This window comes from Muntiacus reevesi, chromosome 5 (genome assembly GCF_963930625.1).
Source record: "Muntiacus reevesi chromosome 5, mMunRee1.1, whole genome shotgun sequence".
Classification (NCBI taxonomy): domain Eukaryota; kingdom Metazoa; phylum Chordata; class Mammalia; order Artiodactyla; family Cervidae; genus Muntiacus; species Muntiacus reevesi.
The window spans coordinates 116,680,445-116,702,373 of record NC_089253.1 but is presented as its reverse complement, the minus strand read 5'-3'; the positions used below and the strand labels follow the sequence as shown (position 1 = coordinate 116,702,373).

The window sequence follows — 21,929 nt, the reverse complement described above, 5'->3', positions numbered from 1 at the left end:
GTCGGGGAACTAAGGACTGATGCTGAAGCTGAAGCTCCAATACTTTGGCCACCTGATGTGAAGAGCCTCACCAGAAAAGATGAGCTTCCTGATGCTGGGAAAGATCGAAGGCAAGAGGAGAAGAGGAAGACAGAGGATGACTCGCTGGATGTCATCACCGACTCAATGGACGAGTTTGAACAAGCTCCAGGAGATGCCGAAGGACAGGGGAGCCTGGCGCGCTGCAGCCCCCTGGGTTGCAAAGAGTTGGACACGACTTAGTGACTGAACAACAACAATGGGGATATAAGATCCCACAAGCTGTAGCATGGCTAAAATAAAAGATAACTTGAATTGTGATTGATTGAATTATTAAAAAAGGAAAAAAAAAAATGTCAGGGCCACAAGTCAGCCATCGTGCATCAGGGTCTCAGGACCAGGCTTCAGTGATGGGAAAGTCCCCTGGGTGGTTCTGGGGGGCATCCAGGAACCAGGACCACTAGCAGAGCCTGCGGCCCTCAGCGGGGCCTCCTGTCCGCCACCTGCCTGTCACCAGAGGTGGGTGCCCTTCCCTCCGGGCTCAGAGGTGGGAGGAGCCTCGGCCCTCACCTAGCTGGGCTGGCACAGGCTTTTGGGAGAAGGGTTGGGGAGTGAGTCGTGAAAGGAGGGACTCCAGGAACGCAAAACCCTTGGGAGGCTTAGAGACTGCACAGCATCCAAATATAGAAACACCAACTCCATTCCAGAAACAAGAACAGCAAACAGCCACTTCTCAGGGGCAGACGTGTTCTAGAAGGTGCTTGACCAGGTCTGGGGGTGGTTTGCTCTGAATCATCCCATCCCTTCACTTCCAGTTTTCCTCCTACCCACCCAGATTTGACTTGGAGAAGAATCTGTCCCTGGCTGTCAGGCATTTTCCTCCTGTGCCATGAATGTTTCTCAGGAAGCCTTTGCAGACACAGCCTCCCTGTTGGAGGTGAACTTCACAGGGCTGGGCCTTTAGGCCAGATGCCAAAGCAGGGGGCTGCCCTTGAAGAGCCATTCTCCAGGCATAGGGAAGGGACATGCACACAGGAGCTGGGGGAGGATGAGAAGGGCCAGGGGCGGGCCGTCGGGGAGCCAGCCTCCCGGTCCTGACTTGTCCAGATGGTTGTGAGTTGCATGGCCTTAGCCATCTCTTCTCCTCTCTGGGCCTCAGTCCTCTCCACATGATGTTAGAGGCTCCGTGACGTGGGTCTCTGAGTTCTGCTCCAGCTTCATGAAACCATGCTTCCATGGCTTTCTATGATTCCATGATTTTCCTATGATTCCATGGCTCTGTATGATTCCATGATTTTCCCATGATTTCATGATTTTCCCATGATTCCAAAGCACTTTTATGGACATGGGTCCCTGTCCACCAGATGGGCCAGAGAGTACCTGTGCAGGACACATTCCTGCAGACACACTCTCATGATGTAAGTTCCGAGGAGCACGTTCGGGAGAGCTGGAGATACAGGCCACCTTCTGACCCACCAATATCCTCCCCAGTGTCCCCTATGTCCCTGCTTTGCACATTGGTCTCTTTCAACCGACCCCCCAACTCAATGAGGAAGTATTATTATCCTCATTTTGTTTTATCTTAGTTTTATAAAAAGCAATTTTTGTGTGAGTTTAAACTGCATCAAATGTACCAGGTCCACTGAACTGTGTAATGTTTGGTCTTTTCCCTGTTTAACTTGCGTCATCCTTTGGCTCTTAAAGCACCAAGCATTTGTCCATTGAGAAGCAACAGATCTCACTGGGGGACAAAACCAAGATAGTTTCTTAAATCATCACGAAGTATTTATCCCCTCTTTAGCATGTAACCGATTACCCTGAGAGTGAGTTGAACTCTTCTCGAACCCTGGGCACAGGTGCGATTTAGTTTGATTCAGTGTATCCCAAAACAATAAAGTCTTAAGGGATTTTGTTGTTGTTATTGTGTAGGCTTTTTTGTTTTGTCAAAAATTCTGAAGTATAATCAGCACAGGGTTTTAACTAAAACAGCTGGAGCACCATTAACATATATTCTAAACCCTACATCCCACACCCAGCCCTCATATATTCTCATTTTACACATTAGGCAACTGAAGCTCAGAGAGGTAAAGACACTTGCCCAGGATCACAGAATGGTGAAGCCAAGATTTGGACCCGAGCCTGGCTGATCTCAAAGCCCATGCTAGTGGCACGACTTCAGGCCATCTTAGTGACGAGGTGAGTGTGTGACCACTGTTCTTCACTGTGGATCAAGTGCTGGTTCTACACCACACAGTCTGAGCAACTGACCAACCAAGGCCATCTCTTCTGGATGTGCCAGGCCGTGTTCTAGGTGCTGGGGATCCCTTGATGACTAAGACTCGGAGACTGGTTGGGTTGAGTAAAGAAAAAAAAAAAATTGATCATGGCCATATAGTGTGTTAAGTGCTTTGATAGAGTTAAGTACATACCCTCAGGGTCTGTGTTAGAGCATCACCTACCTCACCTTGGGGACCACCAAAGGCTTCCCAGGGGATGACCCTTGAGTTGGGTTTTGAAGGTCAAGTAGAGGTTGGCCACAGAGATAAGAGCTGGGATAGGGGACAGTGTCAGACATGGAGAACAAGGGATAGTCCTGGGTGTGTGTGAAGATGCTACTGGGAAGCAAGAGGCTGAATCAGGTGTCAAAAGTTCTTAAATCTTTACTAAGGTGGTTGTACTTTAGCCTTATAGTGTCAGGAAGCCACTGATAGGCCCTCGGCAGGGGATGGTAGGAGCAAAACCATGTACATTTACAAAAATCACATCAGACTCAAGAAGAAAGGTAGATGTTATGCCTAAAGACAGGGCATCCAGACAAGAGGGTCTTTTGGGATCCTGGGCACCTGAAGGTGCCTTAGCCAAGGCTTTGGGGCAAAGAGGACACCATCTGGTCCCAGTTAGAAAGTAGAACAACTGGGATGTGGTGACTCAAGGTGGGTGAGACATAGGTGGGAGGAGCTGAGGCAGACAGGTGGGCTCCTGGGTGTGCAACCCAGGAGTGATGTTCCTGGAGATAAAGAGGAGAAGCTGTGGGAGGAGCTCAGGCTGGCCCAGACCTGGAGATCTGAGTGTCTGTGGCCCTCCCACTGGAGATTCGGAAACAAGGCAGATAGACAATCCGAGAAGGAGATACACAGAGATATGGGGTCATCCAGGGTAAACGGTAATGGAAACCACAGCTGTGGGTGTGGACGAGGAGGACCGGAGGGTTGACTGGAGGGGAACATGCAGGTCAGACGGAGGTGAGCCGGGGGTCACAGGCAGGTGGCACAGGCGCCGCGTGTGATTTTGCCAAACTCCTGTTCTGACGAATCCAAAACCAGCTAAATTCTACCTGTGCGTGTGTGCATGTGTGTGTGTCTGAGCTCAGTCTGTCAGTTATGTCTAACTCTTTGCAACCCCATGGACTGTAGCCCACCAGACTTCTCTGTCCATAGAATTTTCCAGGCAAGAACACTGGAGTGGGTTGCCATTTCCTCCTCCAGGGGATATTCCCGACCCAGTGATCGAACCCACGTCTCCTGTGTCTCCTGCAATGGCAGGCGGATTTTTACCACTGCTCCACCTACAGTCACTAAATTAAAAAGCAGAGACATTACTTTTGTCAACAAAGGTCTGTCTAGACAAGACTATGGTTTTTCCAGTAGTCATGTATGGATGTGAGAGTTGGACTATAAAGAAAGCTGAGTGCAAAAGAACTGATGCTTTTGAACTGTGATGTTGGAGAAGACTCTTGAGAGTCCTTTGGACTGCAAGGAGATCCAACCAGTCCATCCTAAAGGAGATCAGTCCTGGGTGTTCATTGGAAGGACTGAAGCTGAAGCTGAGACTCCAATACTTTGGCCACCTGATGCAAAGAGCTGACTCTTTTGAAAAGATCCTGATGCTGGGAAAGATTGAGGGCAGGAGGAGAAGGGGACGACAGAGGATGAGATGGCTGGATGGCATCACCGACTCAATGGACATGAGTTTGAGTAAACTCCAGGAGTTGGCGATGACCAGGGAGGCCTTGTGTGCTGCGGTTCATGGGGTCGCAAAGAGTCAGACACCACTGAGTGACTGAACTGAACTGAACCTCAGATTGAAAGTTGTTTTCCAATAAATTGTTTTATATAGTTATTAGCTACTGCCTTCCTTAGGAGTTATGGGTTAAAGCCTGGAAACCTAGTTTATTGAAATAGATGCTAGAGAGGGTGTGGAGAAAAGGGAACTCTCCTACACTGTTGGTGGGAATATAAGCTGGTGCAGCCACTCTGGGAAACAGTATGGAAATTCTTCAGAAAACTAAAAATCAAACTACCATATGATCCAGCAATCCCAGTCCTGGACAGATACCTGGACAAAGCTCTAATTCAAAAGGATACATGCATCCTGACGTTCAGAGCCGCACTATTCACAACAGCCAAAACATGGAGACGACCTAAATGTCCACTGACAGAGGAGTGGATAAAGAAGCTGTGGTACATACATACACTGGAATATTACTCAGCCATAAAAAAGAATGAAATGATGCCATTTGCAGCTACACAGATGCAACTAGAGACTGTCATACTAAGTGAAGTAAGTTAGAAAGAGAAGGACAGATAAATGATATCCCTTATATGTGAAATCTAAAATGCAAGGCAGGAGGAGAGGCCCTGAAACAGCGGCATGGGGTGGCACTGCAGCAGCTCAGCCTGGCCCAGGTGGGTCCATACCCGAAAGTGACCTTCCTGCCTTCCTTCCTGGGCCACACAAAAGAGGCGGCGGAGAGGTGGCAGTGTTGAAATTTGCATCTGGGACCGGAAGCACCAGAAAGGGAAGTCCGCAAGGGGAGCATGAGTCTTTTTGTTCCTCTGGTCACTTCTGCCCTTGCTCGGAGGTAGTGGACTGTGTTCAGGAAGGCCACCTCCCAGAGGAGAGCTGGGCCCAATGCCAGCAGCACCTAGGGGATGGGGCCTGCATTCTGGCCCACCCTCAGCCTTTCAACCTATCTGCCAGCTCCAGGAAGCAGGTGCAGCTACCCTGCTGGTGTGGTCTGAAGCCTACTGTCCTGGGGACAAGCACCTCAGCCCACCTCCTCGGCGAGGCTTCTCGCAGTTTTACTTTCTTCTTTTTTAAAAAAATTTTGGCTACACTGGTGGGCGTCTTGGATCCTAGATCCCCAACCAGGGATCAAACCCATGCCCCCTGCATGGAAGCAAGGAGTTTTAACCACTGGACCGCCAGGGAAGTCCCACCTGGTCTTACTTTCACATTGCCTCTAGCGTGTTTTCCTCATAGACTTAAACGCTGTGTTAACAGATTACCGCTAGCAACTAAAAAAAAGGACCCACTTCTGGAAATTGTACCTGAAAGCATAACAGCTGCATAGACCTCGCTGTGGGGTTGAAGTACGTCCCCCCAGAAAAGTTATGTTGGAGTCCTAACCGCCAGTACATCAGAATGTGACCTTACTTAGAAATAGAGTCATTGCAGATATAATTAAAGACAAGGTCATTTCAGGGACTTCCCCGGTGGTCCAGTGATTAAGAATCCACCTTGCAATGCAGAGGACGTAGGTTTGATCCCTGGTCAAGGAACTAAGATCCCACATGCTGCAGAACAACCAAGCCCTGCGCCACACTAGAGAGTCCACGCACCACAGCGGTGGATCCTGAATGCTGCAACTGAGGCCTGACACAGACAAATAAATGTTTATAAGAGAGAGATAGCTAAAAGGCAACCTGTAGGATGGGAGAACACTTTAAAAAAAAAAAGACAAGGTCATTTCAGTGGGCCCTCATCCAATATGACTGGTGTTCTTATTAAACAGGGAAATTTGGAGACAGGTACACAGGGAGAATGCCCATGTGATGCTGAAGGCAGAGAAAGGTCCTGCTTCTACAAGCCAAGTCCCATCACAGATGTCTGCAAACCACCAGAAGCCAGGAGAGAGGATGGAACAGGCACTTCTCACAGCCTGTAGAAGGAGCTGGCCCCGCCCATACCTGGATCTCAGACTTCCAGCCTCCAGACCTGCGAGATGTCAATTTCTGTTGCTTCCTCCATCCGGTGTGTGACATTTGTAAGGGCAGCCCTAGCAGACGAATACACCTTTGTTCAGATGACTGTGTGGACAGGACACCAGGTCCCACCTCTTACACCTGCTGAAAGTATTTCTAGAAAGAAGGTTCGAGGAGCTGAGTGTCCCAGAACAGAGTCTTTTGGTTTCTCTTCTCAAGGTCCTATTCCAGCTTCTCACCAAGTCACGCTTGGCGCTCTCCAGGGCCTGTTTGTGATCCTCTGCATTTGGTGTTTCGTGTCTTCATCTGTTTGTCCATTGTCCACCTGTCTCTTCTTTCAAGACACCTTTCTTGCCCACATCCTGTGTGTAGCTGCTGGTCCAGTTGTTTGGCAACGGTGGGAACGAGGCCGACAGGAGGCCTGCCCTCACAGAGCTTTCATACAGTCAGAGGACGGGGCGTTAGTGGAACAGTGATGAAGTCAGGGTCAGTTTCGACCATGGTCAGAGCTGCAATGACGGGAGCAGCAATTAGCTGGGAGGGTCTTGAAGTCCCAGAACCATGACCCAGCCCCCATCTGCTTCCACCAACTGAGGACAAAGATGACTCAGTTATACATAAGCAGCCTCGTCGAGCTCTGAAGTGTCCTGCTGTCTGCGAAAAGCTCTGCATCTTGGGTACAGACAGGGACATGAGCTTGCGTCTGCCCCAGCCCTGCACCTTGCTTTTTTGGGAGACGTGCTGTCTAGCCAAGATGGCAGTGATGCATCACTCGTGCAGTGGCTGGACTTCCTAGGTGAAGACCACGAGATGACAGCACCGGGGGTTGTTGGAGACTCAGGTGGTCTCTGCAGGTCAGGCATCCTAAGTGTGGTGCGGGGCAGTGAAACATGAAGGGTCCCTCCTGGGACCACAAGTGCCACCCGCTCGTGAGCCTTCGAAAAATGCAAGTCCAGGCTGCCCGCCAGACACACTGAATCAGGACCTCCGGGGTGGGAGCCTCAGGAGTTGCTGCTGCTCCTGGAAGGCGAGACACACTGATTACGGGTACAGTTATGGTTCACGGGACGAATGGAGTCCATTTTGAGAACTGGCTCTCTGCTTTCTTAGGTTTGGTTCTCCTATCTTATAAGGACATAAAGTGAAAGTGTTATTTGCTCAGTTGTGTCCAACCCACGGACTGTAGCCCACCAGGTTCCTCTGTCCATGAAATTCTCCAGGCAAGAATATTGGAGTGGGTTGCTATTCTCTTCTCCAGGGGACCTTCCCAACCCAGGGATTAAACTTATGTCTCCCTCATTGCTGGTAGAGTCTTTACCATCTGAGCCAAGGAAGCCCATATTGCCACAAGGTAGTACCTAACTTCCAGTACTGACTTCTAAAATTATGCAGAGGATTTTAAATAATTCATGTAAACGCCTGGGGCCTGGCACACATACAGTAAGTTATTCTTACTCAGCTAGTTATTCTTTTATTATGATGCTATTCTCCTGTCTGCCTACGGACAGCAGGGCTTCCTACCCAAAGCTTTGGAGGTTGTCGAACACAACAGCATGAGCTGAGGCGTCGTCTCTTGATCTGGCTGCCTGGCTCGCTCCAGCCGAACTGGTGAGGCTGGTCAGCTCACCGCCTTGCGGCCCCGAGGGTTTATAAGCCAAGAATTGTCAGAAATCCGGCCTCAACTTGCTCTAGGAAATATGGCCTCAGATAAGGTTACAAGCGCACACCGTCCTCACAAGACTGGATGGTGCAAAACCAGTACCTCGTGTAGGGTCTGAAGAGAGGAGGCCGTGGGCACTGGGGTGGACACAGGAGGCTGTGGTGATGTCTAGGTGTGGTATCTAGGTGTTTGTGAGGGTGGTGATGTTTAGGTGTATGTGAGAGGGAGGGAGCCCCAAGGACCTGGGAGGGTGGGAGCACAGTCTTGGTGTTCGTGTTGCCTATTTGACTTCTTGATTAGATCTCTTTAAGCACCTCTGTTCATCTCCCCAGGGAGTAGGAGGTTGTTTGAAGCTGCAATAAAGCTCTGTGCTTGAACCAGTTCTGCTACTGCCGGGGGCACCCGCCCAGAGCAGTTAGGAAACGCAAGGGATATGTGTGCGCACATGGAGCTAATTCCCAGGGTGTGTGTTTCCTGAGCCCTGCCCCCAGCCCTCTGCCGGGAAAGCTTAACCGGGTTTTGCTGGTGGGGCCCCTCCACGGCCTGAAGACTCCCAGGGTTGGCCACAGGGTGCAACTGGTCAGAGACCGGCTAGCCTCCTCTGGCAGGGGGCGGAGGCGGGACTCGCTCACCTCATCAGAGGATGTCCTCAGCTCCAAGAACTCCCTGGGAGGTGATCTTGTCTCCGGGCCAAATATGTCAAGGTCACCCGGCCCCAGAGGAGGACCCACAGCCCAGTTTGGAGTCCTTGCCTGCTAGGATGAGGCCCTGGAGAGGCCGGGATGTGGTAGCCTCACCTGCACGCACAGGTGGCACCTTCCTGCTTTGGTCCTGGGTTTCCTCTGCAGAGGGCTCACCACCGTAATCCCATCCCAACCCTTGCACAGACCACCAGCAAGCCTCCGACTGGCCCGTTCTCTGGTGTGCCTCCTGGCCTCCCCCTGGGGCTCAGGAAATGGGGAGAGAAGGCTAGCATTACAGCAAAAGATACGCCAGGTCAGGGACAAGTCAGAGAGAGAAAAAAGGTCATCTATTCCTGTCGCCCTCACGTTCAAGTATGTATTTTCCCCAGTGACCCTGATTTTTGTCAAATTATCTATATGTCTTTTTGTTATCTGAATTCTTGAAAACCACCTAAAACTGTTGATGAAAAGGATTTTTTTTTAGTGTTCATCTACTCCTTCTCTCGTGGCTTTCCCGTGGCTTCCCTCGTGGCTCAGACAGTAAAGTGTCTGCCTGCAATGTGGGAGACCCAGGGGGTCAGGAAGATCCCCTGAAAAAGGAAATGGCAACCCACTCCAGTGTTCTTGCCTAGAGAATCCCATGGACGGAGGAGCCTGGTGGGCTACAGTCCATGGGGTCACAGAGAGTCGGACGCGACTGAGCGACTTCACTTTCTTCCTTTCACTCCTTCTCTCAAAGGGGGTGAAGTGTGATTATGGGAAGAAAATGCTCCCCAGGGCAGGGCAGAGTCCTGTCTATGACACGCGGAGGGGGCTGGCGTCTGGAGGACCTGGTGAACTGGCCACTGTGCCCATTCGGCCTCTGTGCCTCTCTCCTGCCGCCCTCTTTCCCTAGTTCCTGCCCAGAGAAGAGGGTCTCATGCGCCTCTGTTCCTCCAGGAGCCCCCACAGAGGTAAAGAAAGCAGGTCAGCACCCCGCTCCCCCCTGCCCCTCATTAACCTCGGCTCCTTGGCACAGCCACCCTCACACAACCTCCCGCCACCCTCCCGCCCGGTTCCACCATCCGGAGGCGCCCAGACCTCAGGTTGTCGCCTCTCCCCACACACTGGTGCTTTTCTGTCTTTCTAAAGCCAGAGCATCCCATCAGATCTGAGGGCCCCATGCGGACCGCTCACTCCTGCTGGGAGTAAGCCCCGGGCCTGAGTCTGCAGCTGGGCACATCTGTGTGATGACCCGGAAGGCCTGGGGGCCTCAGGCTTTATGTGCGTCGCTTCTGTTCCTGGTGGCGGGTAGGCACGGCGCTGGCCCCGGCGCCGCCCATTTGGGTGTGGGTCTGCCGCTGACTGTGTGCCCTTGAGCACATCTCCTCACCTACTGTTGTTTGTTTTTTTTTACTTGGCTGCACCGGGTCTTCATTGCAGCATGTGAACTCTGAGTCGAGGCATGTAGGGTCTAGTTCCCTGACCGGGGATCAAACTAGGAGCTCGGAGTCTCTTAGTCCCCAGAGCACCAGGGAAATCCCTCCTCACCTGTTTTTGTTGTTGTTATTTTAATTGTGGTAAAATACAAATAACTTAAAATTCACCATTTTCACGCGGCATTACGTATCTTTGCACTGTTGTACAAATCACCACCACGCAGCTCCAGAATTCTTGTCATCTTGCAAAACTGAACCTCTGTGAAATTCTGTCACAGGTTACAACATGGATGAGCCTTGAGGACATTATGCTAGGTGAAGCAAGCCAGTCACCAAAGGACAAATACTGTATGATTCCATTCACATGGGGGCACCTTAGAGACAGAAAGTGGAACGGTGGGTGCCGGGGCTGGGCAGAGGGGAACGTGGGGAACTGGTGTTTAATGGGTACAGAGCTTCAGTTTTGCAAAAGGAAAAGGTTTGCAGATGGATGAACAGCAATGTGAATATATTTAACACTACTGAACTGTACATTTTTTAAAATGGCTAAGATGATGAATTTTATGTTGTGTGTAATTTACTACAAATAAAAAATTTTAAACTAAAACAACAACAACAAAAAACTCCAAACAAAGCTGGAAACTCTGTACCCTCCTCTCACCTCTTTTTGGCGCGATTTCCTCATTTGTAAGCTAGGAATAATCATGCTACCCCTCTGATAGCATTGTCATGAGGAGGATTTGCTGGATAAGTTATATAATGGGTTTGGGGACTTGGTCCCATGGTTAAGAATCCCCCTTGCAATGCAGGAGACACCAGTTCGATCCCTGGTCAGAGAACTAAGATCCCACATACTCAAGACAACTATGCCTTCAAGTCACAACTAGAGAGCCTGTAGCTGAAACAAAGGATAGTGCATGATGCAACAAAGATCTGATGCAGCCAACTAACTAAATAAATATATATTTTTTTAATTTGTTTTAAGAAAAAAAGCTTTAAAAAATAATTTAAAAAAAATCATACCTTTGTGAATCTGGGAAGTATAGACCCCAATTATTTTGAGATCCTATCACAGTGAATCCTCGGTCCTGAGCTCCTGAACCCTCACTGTCCCTGTTCCATGACCCTGACTGCAGGATAGCGACTGGGCAGAGTCCCCCCCACTACACAAAAGACGCAGTCGTAGCGAGGCGGCAAAGACTAATGAAGCAAAGAAAGGAGATTACTCCAAGGGGTTTTCCAGCATCTGTCAGACCAAATGTTTTCTGACATTTGTGTCAACTCTCAGGGGCTCTGGCTCCAAGGCCTCTAATGACCTTATTTCCCCTAACGTCCCCCCCCCCCGCCACCGTGGCCAGCCCCAGTCCACAGGCAAGCACGGGGGTCTCCCGAGGGAGGGGCTAAGCAGTGGGGACCACAGCCTGCTGCCTTTGCATCCAGTGTCCAGGGTGTGAGTGTGGAGTGGGTGGGTTTCATGGCTGCCTAGGGGTGAGGGCCGTGGGACCCCTCAGTGCCTCGGCCCTTCCGGCCCTCCATCCTTAGGCAAGTGATGCTGGGAGCACTGGAGACATTGGTTTTTCTTCTTTCTCATTTTACAGCTTTTTGAGGCTTACCCGACACCAGTAAACTGCACCTATTTCAAGCGTGCACTTTGGTAAGTGTGACACATGTTCCCCGTGAAACCATCACCATGAGCTAATGAATATATCCACCTTCCCCTCCAATTTCTCCCCTCTCCTCCACACCTCCCTAAGCCCCTACTTTAGGCAGCCATTGATCTGCTTTTTCTCACTATAGATTCAGTTCATTTTATAAAATTTTACATAAATGGGATGGTGCATTATGTACTTTTTTTGGTCCAGATTCTTTTCACTCGGCTTAACTATTTTGTGATTCATTCACTGTTGCACGCATCACTGGTTTATTCCCTTTTACAGCTGTGTAGAAGTCCATTGTATAAATACCACAGTTTATCTGTCCATCTAACTGCTGACGGCTATTTGTGTACAGGTCTCTGTGTGAATGTGTGCTTTCATTACCTTTGGGTAACTACTTGTGAGTGGAATAGCTAGATCACGTCTAGGTACATGTTTACTTAAAAACCATCTGTCTTCTGAAGTGTTTGTACCATTTTTGCATTCCTGCCGGCAGTGGATGAGAATGCCAGTTGCTGCATTCTTGCCAGCATTTGGAACTGAAGGTCTTTAATTACAGACATTCTGATAAGTGTGCAGTAGTACCTTGCGGTTTTGATTTCCATTTCCCTAACTAATGATTTTGAGCATCTTTTGTATGCTTATTTGCCATCTGTGTATTTTCTGTGGTGAAGCATCTATTTGAATTTTTGTCTACTTTTAACACTGGGTTGTTTGTATTTTTATTACTGAGTTCTGAGAGTTTTGAAAATCTGTAATTTAAACCTGAGTCTCTCATCTGATACATGCACAGCAATATGTGACTCATCTTTTCATTCTCTTGATGGTATCATCTGACGAGTACAAGACTTTGATTTTAAGAAGTCCAGTTTATCGTTTTTAATGGATCATGCTTTAGTGTCATGTCTAAAAATAATCTTGCTTAACAGAAGGTCAGAAAGGTTTTTTCTTAAGAATTTTTCCAGATATTTCATAGACTTGGTTTTCCATGTATGTACCATTTTGAGTTAATTTTTATATATGCTAAAAGGTATCAATCCAAGTTTACATATTTGCATATTCACATCCAATGGTCCCAGCACCATTTGTGGAAAAGACCGTTTTCGTTCCTCTGACTTGCCTTTGCACTTTTGCAGAATATCAGTTATGTATCGTATTCTTTGGAATCTAGGACTGCCTAACAAAATACCACAAACCTGATGGCTGAAAACAACAGAAATGGACTCTCTCCCAATTCTAGAAAAGCCAGAAGTCTGAGACCAAGGTGTTGGCAGGCAGTACTGTCTCCGGAGGCTCTCGGCCTCTTCCAGCTCCTGACCGCTCTCAGACATTCCTTGGTTTGTGGCAACAGAACTCCAATCTGTCTTTACCCGGCCCTCTTCCCAGGTATCTCTGTCTTCCCCTCTTCTTATAAGGAAACCTGTCATTGGATTTAGCGCCTATCCTTAATCTGGGATGATCTCATCTTAAGATCCTTAACTTAATTACATCTGCACAGACCCTTTTTCCTGATGTCACAATCACAAGTCCCAGGTGGACATGGGTCTATCTGGTTACTGTAGCTTTATGATACATTTTGAAATCAAGTAGTTTTGGCCTCCAACTTTGTTCTTTTTCAAAGTTGTTTTGGCTATTCTAGGTTCTTTGCATTTTTCATGTGAATTTTAGAGTCAGCCTGTCAATTTCTATTAAAAAAAAAACTAGTGGGGTTTGGGGGAGATTCTGTTGAATCCGTTTGAGGAGACTTGACAGCTTAACAACCTTGAGTCTTCCAAACTATAACCAAAGTATATACACTCCTTCTTTAATTTTTCTAAACAATGTTTTGTAGTTGTCGACATACAGGTCTTTCTCGTCTATTGTCATCCCTATTTCATGTTTTTTTGATGCTATTGAAAAGGGTATCGATATTTTAATTTCAATTCTATTTGTTCATTGCCAGTGTGTAGAAATCCAGTTGATTTGTGAATATTCACTTGGATCTGACAGTCTTACTAGACTCACTTACTAGTTCGAGTGGCTCTTTCATAGAGTCAGTAAGATTTTCTTCATAGATGATCATATCATCTGAGCATGAGAACAGTTTTATTTCTTCCTTTCCAATATGGATTTCTTTTCCTTGCCTTATTAATGGGCTGGAATTTCAAATATTGTTGCTAAAGTAATGAGTGTGGACATTCTGTTGTGCACCTGATCTTAGAGAGAAGGTATTCAGTCTTTCACTACTGATGTCAGCTGCAGTAAGGGTCCAATTGTCCTAGATTTCGCTGAACTGAGGGATTTGCTGGGACGTACCACTTAAGTGCTAAAACTGGGATGTGTGTGTGTGTGAGTGCTAATTTGCTTCAGTCGTGTCTGACTCTGCAACTTTATGGACTGTAGCCCTCTAGGCTCCTCTGTCCATGGGATTCTTAAGGCAAGAACACTGGAGTGGGTTGCCATGCCCTCCTCCAGGGGATCTTCCTGACCTGGGGAGCAAATCTACATCTCCTGCATTGCAGGTGGATTCTTTATCACTGAGCCACCAAGGAAGCCCCAAACTGGGATATCCCCAGATAAACTAGGACAGTTGTTCACCTAGTTGTAGGGCCAGTTTCAATGATTTTTTCTCCTCATCATGGGTTGAATTTTCCTGTTTTCTTTGCATGCCTGGTAATTTTTTATTGGATGCCAGATAGAGGGAATTTTACTTTACTGGGTGCTAGGTATTTTTGTATCCCTATAAATGTCCTTGAACTCCTTCCAGGTTGTGGCAGTTTTATCCTTTCAGATCTTTTAAGATTTGTTAGATGAGATGAAAGCAGTATTTAGACCAGGGCTACTTTCCACCATTGAAGCAAGATCCTTCTGAGTAATCTCCCTATAAATTATGGTTTTTTCCAATCTGACTGGTGGGAGTAGGAAGTATTCCCAGCCCTGTGTGAGCCCTGGGCACTCTTCATCTTTTGGGGTGGTTCTATCCCCAGCTGTGGGTAGTTACCTCATACATATATGCTAATCAGTGCTTTGCTGAAAACTTGGTTTTCCAGAGTTCTCTCTGGGCAGCTCTCTCCTCTTGAGTACTCTTTTGCATGTACTATGTAGGAACTGAGGGCTTTAGTCTCCCCAGACTCCCAGTTCCTTTTCCTCACTCACAAATGCTCCTGGACTCTGCCTTGGTTTCCCTTCCCTGCACTGTGGCTTAGACATTCTCCCAAGGCTGTACACTGGGGCATCTCTCAGGCATCACTGACCTTTGTGGCCTGATGTCCAGTGTCTTGGAAGCCATCATTTCCTATGCCCCGCCATTAGGCTGGGAGCTCCCAGGAGGTTCTGTGCTTGCTCTTATCAGGCTGGGGCTGCTTGAGCATGGAGACCTGGGCCCCCTCTTTTGTATCTATCCTTGTTTCAAAGCATGTTCCAACAGATATTAAGTCTATCCTGTTAACTGCACGGTTATTCTCCCCCAAGTACATATCTGCTTTCATGTGACACAAATTAGCTTCAGTCCCTTTGAATTGCCCTTTCTTCTCTCGGTTGTTCCCAAGGCCACACGTCCTCCAGGAAGCCTTCCTGGGTGGAGTAAGATAGATGACACATCCCCTTGCCACACCATCTGCCCGTGAGTTAATGAATTCTTTTTCCCTTGTTTACTCATGTCACAGTGACTTCTCAGAACTTCCGCCCACAATCTTGCACAACTTTAGGGGGTGCCCTACACTTGCTTCTCCTGGAGTCATACAACACCCAGTAGTTGCATGGGTATTGCAGACTAAGGATGGGTTCTCAGTAAACACTCTATGGCTTCCTCATTTCTCATCTCCAATCACACCATTGTTCTGCTTGGAATGCTCTTGGAATGCACACTATCTTGTTGAAATTCTCCTCAAGTCATAACTAAATGCAGCCTCAATGAAACTACCCCGGTTTCCTCAAAAGGTGGTAGTGACTTTTTTTTTGTAGAGTTTAATTTAATCTTTTTAAATTGGAGTGTAACTGCTTTACAATATTATATTGGTTTCTGTTGTATGCAACATGAATCAGCTACATGTCAACATACATCCCCTCCCTCTGCTTTTCATTTCATTCATCCGTTTTTAATTGGAGAATACCTGCTTTACATTGTTGTGATGGTTTCTGCTGTACAATGACGTGAGTCAGCCATGGGCACACATATATCCCCTCCCCTTTGAGCCTCCTCCCACCCCGCCAGTCCACCCCTCTGGGCCATCACAGAGCACTGGGCTGAGCTCCCTGTGACATACAGCAGCTTCCCACTAGCTGGCTATTTTACACATGCTAGTGGACATATGTCAGTGCTGCTCTCTCAGTTCAGGTTCCGCCCTCTCCTTCCCCGTGTCCACAAGTCCATTCTCTACGTCTGCATCTCTATTCCCACCCTGGGATGTGAGGGCGATCTGGTTGTGACATCTGTCACCCCATTGATCGCCAGGGTTGATTCGGCTGATCTGGCTGGCTAGGCGGGTGTCCCCTTCCTCCCTCACCGCTCCATGTGCGTCCCTCCCGAAGCTGCGCACTCGGTCGAAGAGGACGACCATCCCCGATAGAGGAGGACCCGTCTTCGGTCAAGGGTATACGAGTAGCTGCGCTCCCCTGCTAGAACCTCCAAACAAGCTCTATTCCCACCCTGCACACATGTTCATCAGTAGCATTTTTCTAGATTCCACATACATGAGTGGTAGTGACTTCCTTCTCAGCCATGGTCTCACCAGGGTCTGCCTTTGAACAGGACAGGTTGTGTCCACACCTTTCTCCCTGACTGGAGTGTGCCTTTCATGGAGACAGGGGCCATGAAATACTCGTTTCAGTATTTCTGACTTTTAACACAGGGTCTGGCCCAGCAGAAGCTCAGTGATTGTTTGAGGAGTAAATGACCAGATGAACTGAGGTCCAGTGGAAGCTGCAAAGAGCAGACGTGCTCAGCTCTTCCCGGGAAGCCTCAGGTGTAGCAAACCAGAGACCTGCAGGGACTCAAGGCAGACGGAGCGGAGGGGTGGTTGCGGATATTCAGATACACACGTCAGCTCTGGGCAAAGCCAGGGGAGCGGCAAGACCCAGTTCAATGTCCGGCCCACTGTGTTGATGTCATCACATTGCTGGATGCTAAAATCTGGAAGAGGAACACTCAGTGTGTTTGAAAAAGGGGATCCCCACCAAGTACACCTGCACACACTGGTGTGTGCACACTTAGGCAAACAGGAATTACCACATGCAGTCACACCCACGCGGAGATGTGTGGATGTGCACTTGGATGGCCCGGCGTGTAGAGATGAACACGAGGCTTCCGTGAAGATGTACACACACACAAGCTTGGCAGTTTTTGAGAGACCACAAAACACAGCAAGTGTGATCACAGTTGTTAAACAGCAGAGAAGTGAGAGTCTGGAGCAGACGCTCAGGTTGTCTCCTGAAAACCAAAGCCGAAGGATGCTCAGAGGGGTTGAACTCCTCCCCGCCTTTCTGTCCTCTTTTCCTGAGAGGAGTCTGACTTTAGCAAGACCTTTTCAGCTTTGCCCTGGGAACCACAGGGTTTGATGCTCAACAGCTAGAAACAGCAAGCATGTGTGTGTGTGTGTGCGTGCGCGTGTGTGTGCATGTGTGTGTGCATGTGTGCGTGTGTGCATGTGTTTGTGTCCTCCATCTGTCCAGGAGCTCCCCAAGGGCAGGCAACGTGCCTTCCATGGTGCTGCTGCTGCTGCTAAGTCATGTCAGTCGTGTCCGACTCTGTGCGACCCCACAGACGGCAGCCCACCAGGCTCCCCCATCCCTGGGATTCTCCAGGCAAGAACACTGGAGTGGGTTGCCATTTCCTTCTCCAATGCATGAAAGTGAAAAGTGAAAGTGAAGGCTGCGCCTTCCTTGAGGGAAGACCCTCCCTCACCTGGGCCCCTCCTGAGGGAGCAGACATTGCCTCCTCCTCCTCACCTTCCCACATGCCCAGGGCCTCGGGGGAGTGCTTCTAAGCTGGGTTTCTCAGTGACCTGCTGCGCTCCCTCCCCTACAGATCTTGGGAAACCCTGACTGCCGAGGTCCTGGGGAGCCACCAGGCTTCAGGGTTCAATCACTGCAGGTTCAGAGCTCAGAGGCCTGGGCAGTGATGCTGTCCAATCCCGGCGGCCGGGTCCCCAGAGCCAGTCTGCTCAGGTTTCCAGGCAGATTGGAATGGCTAGGGAGTTGTTGAGAACCTGAGGTTTCCTCAATAATTTACATCTCTGCTTCTCCCTGGACAGGATCGCATGGCTCTGGACAAAATCGGTGAACACTCAGCTGGGGGAACCTGATCTCTTAGGTCGGGTGACAACAACAAGGGGAACAATGTGAGGATTACCTTGAACGCCGGCCAGCGCTCCAGGAGATCTGGACCCGGTGGGAGGTGGGTGACCTGATAGGGCTGTTTCAGCTCGGCGGTGGCCCGGCCCTGGCGGGGGGTGGAGAGTGATTGGGGAAGAGAAAGCTGAACACTCTGGGAGCCTTAGGAACAAGATGGAGGCTCTATTTTGCCCAACCTCACTAGCCTGTGGGGTGCTGAATGAGGTCACTCTGGCATGGACTCCCCCTCTCTCTCCACTGGCTCCTTTCCCTCAATATATAAACACATTTGGGACCTTGGAATATTTTTTTAAAGTTTATTTATTTTTTTGGCTGCACCAGGTATTAGTGGCCACACACAGGAACTTCAATTTTCATTGGGCATGTGGGACCTAGTTCCCTGACCAGGGGTCAAACCCAGGCCCCCTGCATTGGGAGTGCAGAGTCCCAGTCATAGGACCACCAGGGAAGGACTTTGGAATCTTAAAATAAATCTCCCTTCGTCCCTCCAATCACCAGCCCACTTCTCTCCTTCCCTTCTTGGAGAGACAGAGGGCACCCCACCCTCTTCACTGCCCACAGTCCACTGGTCTCCACCTGTTACCCTGACACCCAGACCCCCCTCCTCTGATTTGTAGACCCACAACTCCCTGGGCACCTGAATGCTCCACACATGGACTTTGAACTTGTTATTCATTCATCAAAAGTTTATAAAACTCTTTCTTTGTGCCAGACATTGAGCTGTAAGGTGAATACAATGAGGGTCAAGGAGCTTATGATTTGACGGTAAACAGAGATTGTAAGCCAACTCTTACAGATTTGATTAGGAAGGGATGCAATTGAAATCTGCCCAAAATAGTATGCACAAGAACCCAGGGAAGTGCACCATATGGGGAAGGGAGGAGCAACTGGTCACAGTAGGTTTTCTGGAAGAATTGGGTTAGAACTGAGTTTGAAAGGATATGTAGGAAGTGGGCAGAAGAAACCAGAATTTTGGTTGCAGGATTCTTTCAATTTTAAGTGACAGGACTAACTTAAGCACACCAGAACTCTCTATAACTGGGAAGACTGACTAGGGGAAAAGCCTCCATATCTGCAGCTCTTGCACTCACATCTGTTGTCTCCCCCTCTGTGTTAGACTCATTTTCTCCTAACCAGTGAGCTTCCTCCGTGTTTCATGGGGCTAAAGGAGCATGGCCACACGAGTTTCCAGGCTTATGTCACTTCAGTGTGTTGGTTCTTTAAGAAAGAGAAAACTATCCCAGCACCCATATATAAAATCCCAGAGAAGGGCTCTGATTGGTCCAGACTGGATCACGTGCCAATCTTGGACCAATCACTGAGGGTTGGGATACTATGCTCGAGGAGGCTTGGATCTCCTGCCCATCCCTCGGGTCAGAGAGCAGGATACTGTGATATTCCATCAGGATCACATGGAATGAACAGAGGTAAGCCAGAGGAGAGGATACTGAAAACACAAAAACAACATATACCCCTAATAGAGAACTTTCTAAACAGAGAGAATCACATGCTCAAAACTACACAACAGCCACATGGAATGGGCAGACACATGGAATGTGTCTGGGGAATTACTAGTAGTTTCAAACAGCTGGATTTGTGGATGAACTTGGTTGACTAGCAAGAAATAAACTTGGAGAAGAAGAAAAAAATTGGAGAGCCATATGTGCTGAACAAGAGTTTAAATATTTTCTTAAAAGCTATGGCGAATTTTTGGAAAATATTCTATCAGATATTTATATGATCAAATTCTTATATTTGGGGGGGGGGGAATCCTTTTGGCCATAAACTTGTTCTTTTCTTCCTTGTTTCAGTTAATGGCATCCTTATCTTGCCAGTTGCATGAGCTGAAATCGGTGGCAGGGGCAGGGGGAACAGGGTTATCACCCTCAGCCAAGTCCTCCTTGGACCCCCTCCTTATTAGCCATTCCTTTCCATTCTATGGCACTTTCTTAGTTCAGGCTTCAGGCCTGGGTCTGTTCTTGCAAGGACACCTATGATGGACCCTGCTAACTTAGACCGAGGCATCCATTCTTCCTGGTGGGTTTCTGTGCTGCAACCCAGGCTGGGTTAGACTGGGTTCTCCCTGCTTCCACCCATAGTACACACCCTCCTCACAGCAGCCATCTCTGCATTGTTAACTGTACCATCTGGCTCTGACCATATGCTCTGTGTACACAGGCTCTGTGGATGCCTTGGGAGTATGACCTGGTTTTTCATTTCTCATCCCAGCTGCACTGATGCTGTCCAATACTCTATAGATACTGGGTAAATATTTGTTGATTAATGAAAAGGCAAATGAATAAATGAACCTCACCTCCTGACACTAAGGCAAATTAAATGCACCCATAACTGAAAAAAAAAAAAGTTATAAAGCCTTAGTGAGGCTCTGAAACAAAGGTGTTTTCCTCATCAGCTTCCAAAGCTCATGCTGTTTTTCTCTGTCCTTCCAGGTCCACTTTTCAATTTCCCTCTGTCTATGGAAGCATAGACAGGGAATGTTACCTGCCATTCCAGTAAACAAAGAATGTTGCCCGCCATCTCAATTCTACAAAGATCAAGGCATTAGCCACTGCAACCATTCACCCATGATGCACCCTGAGGGGAATTCAGGATGGAGGAAAAGCAGGACACATTCTGTGCTTTGGATGCTGGCCCTGGATAGTTAAGATACATATCTAAGCAATAATTTCAAGTGATCCCAGGTTCTTGCATCTTCCATACATAGAAAAAGCACTAAAATCGCTACCTTGATGTGTCTGTTCTTTGTCATTAGCAATAAACTTTAGATCTAAATTTATTCTATTTTGTTCAACTATATGTTGTTGTTTCTTTTTCCAGCAAAAAACACCTTCAATATATGCTGGCGCCTCCCTTACTATTTCAGAGCAGTTCCTCAGAGCTATCTGAGAGACTAGTTTTCCAGGCTATAGTCCTTAGTGGGTCCCCAAGTAAAACTTAACTCACAGCTTCTAGGCTGTGCATTTTTCTTCAGCTGACAGAATTTTCTATCTTGTCTAGCCATGCAAACTGAAGTCTGTAATGTGTGTGTGTGTGTGTGTGTAGAGGAAATGCTTGTAACAAATTCGCCCAACCATTAGTGGCTTAAAATATCACACAGAGTGTCTGTGTATCAGGAGGCTGGGCTCAGCTGATCTGAGCCCTCTGTTTTGGGGAATCTCACCCAGCTGTAACCAGGTTTCAACTGGGGTCTGATCTACTCCCAAGCTCCCTTACATGGTAGTGGCAAGGTTCAGTCCCTTGCTGGCTGTTGGCTGGAGGCCACTCTGGATTCCTTGCCCTGTGGGCTTATCCACCAAGGCAGTTTCTTTCATAAAGGCAGCAAAAGACAGACCCAGCAAGATTATCTTTTGTAACCTAATTGTAGAAGTGACACTCCCCAACATTTGCTGTGTTCTATTTGTCAGAAGCAAGTTACTAGATTTATCTCCTAGTGAAGGAACAGTCGTGAGTACCAGGGGATGCAGTCACTGGGGACCATCTTAGAAGTCTGCCTATCACAGAGTGTAGTCATTAAAATCATGAGGCTATCTGAATATCACTTTTGTTCTTTCTTACTGAATTTAAAAAGAGCTCTGTCAACACTTCTGTGCTAACCTGTTGATCAAATAAATTTATTTATTTCAATATGAAATACTTTGCCGTCTAACATTAAATTGAAAACCAAATATGATTTCTAACTTTGTTTACTGACCTCGTTATTGTCAACTGAGCTTGTTTACACGTTTACATTGCTATACGAAGCCCTGAGGTATACATCGCAAAGAAGAGGCTCTGCTTTCCTTTGAATCACTTGTCTATCTCTGGACCATCGAGGGCAGTCAGCAGTGATGCCCTGACACTTATTTTGGGGCAGTTGTTGGGCCCTAGGTGAACTCCTGTGCTGGGCAGGCGGGGAGGTCCTGTCAGAGCATCGTTGTCTCCACGGCACCACATGACTGAAAAGGCCGAGCCAACTTGATAGAAGAGGGGGGAGAGCTGGACAGTCAAGATGAAGCTCCTCTTGCCCTCCCTGTCTGTCTCTCTCGCACACACATAGCACTTATCTAAAGGGAATAACACTTGGGTGGTAGGGCAGGAATTGAAATCTGAGGATCTATCCCCACCTACTAATTATATGACCATGGGGTGGTTCACTTCTCTCTAGACCCTGGCTCCTCAAT

At 48.2% G+C, this 21,929-nt stretch overlaps 1 long non-coding RNA gene across 1 annotated transcript; it reads left to right on the top strand.

The window, feature by feature from the left end:
• Window positions 1-2,166: 2,166 nt before the first annotated feature.
• LOC136169009 (uncharacterized) lies at window positions 2,167-17,694 on the top strand. Its single transcript, XR_010663362.1, has 3 exons — window positions 2,167-2,214; window positions 11,362-11,417; window positions 17,649-17,694. It is a non-coding gene; the product is annotated as an uncharacterized lncRNA (long non-coding RNA).
• Window positions 17,695-21,929: the final 4,235 nt, after the last annotated feature.